General features: G+C 38.5%; 1 protein-coding gene across 1 annotated transcript in view; it reads right to left on the bottom strand.

Moving 5' to 3' along the window:
* Positions 1-5344, bottom strand: part of LOC148477378 (uncharacterized) — a 46752-nt gene extending 41408 nt beyond the window's left edge. The window contains exon 1 of the mRNA XM_088456794.1: positions 5265-5344. The gene's annotated coding sequence lies outside the window, so the exon portion shown is untranslated. The remainder of the gene's footprint in view (positions 1-5264) is intronic.
* Positions 5345-6000: the final 656 nt, after the last annotated feature.

Genomic DNA, 6000 nt, shown 5'->3' on the forward strand with positions numbered 1-6000 from the left:
AAAATGAACAGTAAAAGAGCGATCAGATAGGTAGGAAGAGAACCAAGAAAGAGCTGTGTCCTTAAGACATAAGGATTGTAGTGTATGTATGAGAAGAGAGTGGTCAACAGTGTCAAAAGCAGCAGAGAGATCTAGAAGAATTAGGAGTGAGTAATGGCCTTTAGCCTTGGCAGTGACAAGATCATTTACTACCTTAGTCAGTGCTGTCTCTGTGGAGTGTTGGGAACAAAAGCCGGACTGAAGAGGGTCCAATAAGTTGTGTGAGTTATGAAAGTGTGTGAGGCGGGTGTAGACAAGTTTCTCAAGTAGCTTGGAGGGGCATCTGAGCTGGGAGATAGGTTGGTAATTTGATAGAGTGTTAGGGTCAGAATTTTGTTTTTTCAGAATGGGAGTAATCACTGCGTGCTTGAACAGTGATGGCAAGATGCCAGTAGAGCGAGAGAGATTACAGATTTTAGTTAGGGTTGGAATGAGCACAGGAGACAGAGCTTTACTGATTTGTGAGGGTATAGGATCAAGAGGAGAGGTAATAGAGTAGGAGGATGAGAAGAGTGTAGATACTTCATCTTCGTTTGTGAGATCAAATGAAGAGAATGTGCCAGAGGGTTCAGGTAGGGAATTGAGCAGGTCACTAGCTGAGGAAGAGCCCACCATTTCATTTCAGATCTTATCAATCTTGTCCTTCAAATAGGAAGCAAGATCTTGTGCACAGATATTATCAGGTGGTTTGTGTGAGGGAGGGGTAAGAAGCAGTTTAAATGTATTAAAAAGTCATTTGGGGTTAGAGGCTTGATCAGAGATTAGAGATTGGAAATGAGTTGTTTGGCAACATCCAGAGCAGCACAATAAGAGTTGTAGATAGTCTTATATGTGAGTAAGTCACTTGGAGTACGAGACTTTACGTGAGAGTTTTTGTAGATGCCTCGTTAGAATGCCACAGTTGACGTCTAAGTCTACATGGTGTGTGATGGATAGCTGGAGCTACTTTATCTAGGGCTTTTACTAGAATCTGGTTTTGGTGTGATACTGCAGTCTCAGGAGAAGTGTATGTAGAAATTGGTGAGAGTCTTTGTTGTAGAGAGGTAGATAGTTGTTGGAAGTTAATAGCACTAATATTTCTGCAGATTTTAAGAGGTTTTGTTGATTTCAATTACGTTGATGTAATGGAGGAGAGTGTGCGGGTTAGAAGGTTGTGATATGAGAGAGGGAAAGAAGCATTAGTGTAATCAGAAACTGAGCATAGTTTGGTGAATACAAGATCAAGGCAGTGGCCATCCTGATGAGTAGAGGAGTCAGTCCATTGGGAGAGGCCAAGATAGAAGGTTAAAGAGAGTAGTTTGGAGGCATGAGGAGATTATGGACTGTCAATGTGGATTTTGAAATCACCCATAATGATGATGGAGATGTCTGGGGATAGGAAGTGAGGGAGCCAGGTAAAAAAATGTTCCAAAAATTGTTAAGGTGGCCCAGGAGGGTGATAGATATCAGCAACTCGCAGAGAGAAAGGGGTGAAAGTCCTGATAGAATGTACTTCAAATGATGTAAATGTGAGTGAAGGTACCTATGGGAGAACTGTGTATGTGAAAGATTGGGACAGTAATATTCCTACCCCACCTCCTTTACAATTACCAGGCCTGGAGGTATGTGAGAAGTGTAGGTCACCATGTGAAAGTGCAGCAGGGGAGACAGTGTCTGATTGTGTGAGCCATGTTTCTGTTATCGCCAGAAGGTTGAGGTTAGTTGAAATAATGAGGTCATGGATGGATGTTAGCTTATTGCAAACAGAGCGTGCATTCCATAAGGCACATTTCAGTGACTTGGAGGGTGAAGGGAGGCACGCAATGTTTATGAGGTTAGCTGGATTTATAGTTTGCTGTGGGTGTGGCATGTGGGCCGGGCCTGGATTTGGTGATATGTCACCAGGTAATAGAAGCAGAAGGAGAGAGATATAAATATATTTGTGGGATTTGTCTGAAACATTTTTATGGTGGCAGGTTGTAGATGTTATTGTCAATGTGTATAGATAAGTTAAATGCTCATGTGTGTTTATAAGAGGAGAGTAGTTTAATGAGGCGGCGATGTGTACAGAAGGAATAGCTGCAGGGAGAATAAAGGATGTAGTAGCCTTAGAGAGGATTCCATGGAGTGAGATTATAAAAAGAAGTTATTGATACATTGTGTTTTTTATATTTAAAAAAAAAAAAACTTATTTGAAGTAAATAATTTTGTAATTACTTGGTCTTAGATGTTGTTCAATGTTTTTCAACAGTTTTTTTAACTGTTCAGAAACCACACTTGATTTTAACCACACTTTGGCCCTCATTCAGAGCCGCTCGCAAAAAGCGAGCGCTTGCTCTGAATGAGGGCGGCCGCATTTGCTTTAAAAGCCGGCCTCCTGGCCGCTCACTAAGCTGTGGGTGACCACCCACAGCTTAAGCGAGTGGCCAGGTTATGGTCGCGATGATTGAGACCATCGCGACCATCGGGGCTTGCAACGAGACCCTTGTGGCAGGATCTTGTCTACGGCAAGCCCCAGGTAGCTTCCTGATCTATCAGAGCAGGAAGCTCCCTACTGACATGACTGGTGATGTCAGTAGGGCTGCCTATAAATGGCAGGCGTTCCTTCAGGAACGCCTCAGTTTGTCCGGCCACCCCCCCACCCCGCCAACAAAACGGGGTGAACAGTTTATCAACATCGACAGCCGGGGCTTGCGCACATGGCGTGCGCAGTGCCCCACCATTGACCCGCTTGCAAGCACATAGGCGCTTGTGAGCGGCTCTGAATGAGGGCCTTTATGCATAACCACATCAAGCTGCATGATAGATAGATAGACAGATAGATAGATAGATATGAGGGAGATAGATAGATAGATATGAGGTAGATAGATAGATAGATAGATAGATAGATAGATATGACATAGATAGACAGACAGATAGATAGATAGATAGATAGATATGAGATAGATAGATAATGAGATAGATTGATAGATAGATAGACAGATAGATAGATAGATAGATAGATATGACATAGATAGATAGACAGACAGATAGATAGATATGAGATAGATAGATCAATAGAGATAGATAGATAGATAGATAGATAGATAGATAGATAGATATGAGATAGACAGATAGATAGATAGACAGACAGACAGATATATATGAGATAGACAGATCAATAGATAGATAGATATAGATAGATAGATATGAGATAGATATGAGATAGATAGATAGATAGATATAGATATATTCGAGATAGATAGGTAGATAGATATGAGATAGATAGGTAGAAGAATAGATATGACATAGATAGATAGATAGATAGATAAGACGCAGAAAGATAGATAGATAGATAGATAGATATAACAATAGATAGATAGATAGATAGATACTGTAGATAGATATGAGATAGATAGATAGATAGATAGATAGATATGAGATAGACAGATAGATAGACAGACAGACAGATATATATGAGATAGACAGATCAATAGATAGATAGATATAGATAGATAGATATGAGATAGATATGAGATAGATAGATAGATAGATAGATAGATAGATAGATATAGATATATTCGAGATAGATAGGTAGATAGATATGAGATAGATAGGTAGAAGAATAGATATGACATAGATAGATAGATAAGACGCAGAAAGATAGATAGATAGATATAACAATAGATAGATAGATAGATAGATAGATACTGTAGATAGATATGAGATAGATAGATAGATAGATAGATAGATAGATATGAGATAGACAGATAGATAGATAGATAGACAGACAGACAGATATATATGAGATAGACAGATCAATAGATAGATAGATATAGATAGATAGATAGATAGATAGATAGATAGATATGAGATAGATAGATAGATAGATAGATAGATAGATAGATAGATATAGATATATTCGAGATAGATAGGTAGATAGATATGAGATAGATAGGTAGAAGAATAGATATGACATAGATAGATAGATAGATAAGACGCAGAAAGATAGATAGATAGATAGATAGATATAACAATAGATAGATAGATAGATAGATAGATAGATAGATAGATAGATACTGTAGATAGATATGAGATAGATAGATATATAGGTTTGAGATAGATAGATAGATAGATATGAGATAGATAGATAGATAGATAGATAGTTAGATATGAGATAGATAGATAGATAGATAGATAGATACTGCAGATAGATATGAGAGATAGATATATAGGTATGAGATAGATAGATAGATAGATAGATAGATAGATAGATAGATAGATAGATAGATAGATAGATAGATAGATAGATGTAGATTTATTTTTAAATAATATTTTAGCTACATTGTTAATTTCTGAATTCTTTTGATTTTCATTTTTAAGGTTTTTAGAAACAAACAGATTTCTAAGTAAACTAAATATACTATAAGTTAGATGATGACAATGAATAAGGTATAGCTGGCTCTATTTCTGAAGCACTTATTATTAGTTCTAAAACCATACCTCCCAACTTTTGTGAGGAGTAAGGAGGGACAATTGTGCACGGCCAAAATTAGAGGGTGTGGTTTATCAGTAAGGTAGCGTGACCTCGTAGAAAATGCTGTACCCATGAGCCACCCAGCATTCCAGGAGCTTCTAGTCAGCCCCCAGCCTCTCCCAGAGACAGCACAGTGTGTGTTGATGATGCACAAATGCGCACATCAGCAGCGGTGTCAGTGCCCGCAATCTTCTGCCTTTCCACAGAACACTGCGGCCCATGGGTGGGAATAGTGAGACAGTCCCTGAAAACCAGGACTATACCACTGAAATCGGTACAGTAGGGAGCTTTGCTAAAACCAACATTTAAGGAATGCAAGAACAGGTTATTTCATCAAATACAGGAGCACGGGGTGGTTAAGAGAGGAGGGGGCCCACGTGCAATCTCCGTGCAGACTATAACCTGTCTCCGCATCTCGCAGCCCTCACAGCCCTCTTCCAGGCTGAACTCGCTCAGTTTTATACACAGCCCTATGGGGCAGCGCACAGTTTTGAGCGAGTTCAGGCTGCTGTCAAGTGCGGCCGTTGTCAGGAGGCGCTCACGTATAATTGGATTGACCCCATATAATTTGTTTTATAAATTACTTATTTGTTGAAATCTCTTTTCAATAACGATATAAAAACAAAGATCAACATATATGTTAAAATAAATCTTTTGAAATCCATTAATAATAACATTTAAAAAACAATAACAAAATGAATAGGATTTTATCTATCACGACTTTACTCACAATGCTGATGATATAGCTCCGTACAAATGACAGATGACACCTGGTGTTCCTTGACCGGTTTAGTTTCATGTGCTGTAAGTAAGGATAGGATGGAAATCTCTGCTGTAACTGTGGACTCCTGCCCCTTTACTGGGATATCCTGTTGTAGTGACCACTTAATGCCCTATTTATCAAAGATTGGAGAGAGATAAAACTGTGAGAAGTAAAGAACTAACCAATCAGTTTCTAATTCAATGTTTCAAGCTGTATTTGAAAAATGACTTTTAGGAGCTGATTGATTGGTACTTTATCTCTAACAATTTTATCTCTTTCCAAGCTTTAATAAATATCCAGTACAGACTCACAATTATTACCTTTTTGTGCTGATCCAGGATCGCGTGTGAGGTGATCTCTGATGGCTGGTAGATTTGTTTCCTTGTCATCTGAGAAATGAAAATGAAAGTATCATTCTTTATCTTTACTGTGATAACAAAGTACACTGTAACCAATAGCAAATAAAGAGATTGAGAAACACTCACTGGGCCAGATGTATGAAGCTCTGGAAAGGGATAAAGTGCAGAGTGATAAACAACAAACCAATCAGCTCCCAACTGTCAAGTTACAGGTTGTGTTTCAAAAATACGAAGGAGAGAGGAAAGAATTCTGTCAATTATATGGTGCACAATACTCATTTTGATATCATAAAAAATATTGTAGATGTGCTCAGTACAACTGTTTGGAATGAATTTACAGGACC

This window comes from Taudactylus pleione, unplaced genomic scaffold (genome assembly GCF_031769625.1).
Source record: "Taudactylus pleione unplaced genomic scaffold, aTauple2 ptg000720l, whole genome shotgun sequence".
NCBI classification, from domain to species: Eukaryota; Metazoa; Chordata; class Amphibia; order Anura; family Myobatrachidae; genus Taudactylus; species Taudactylus pleione.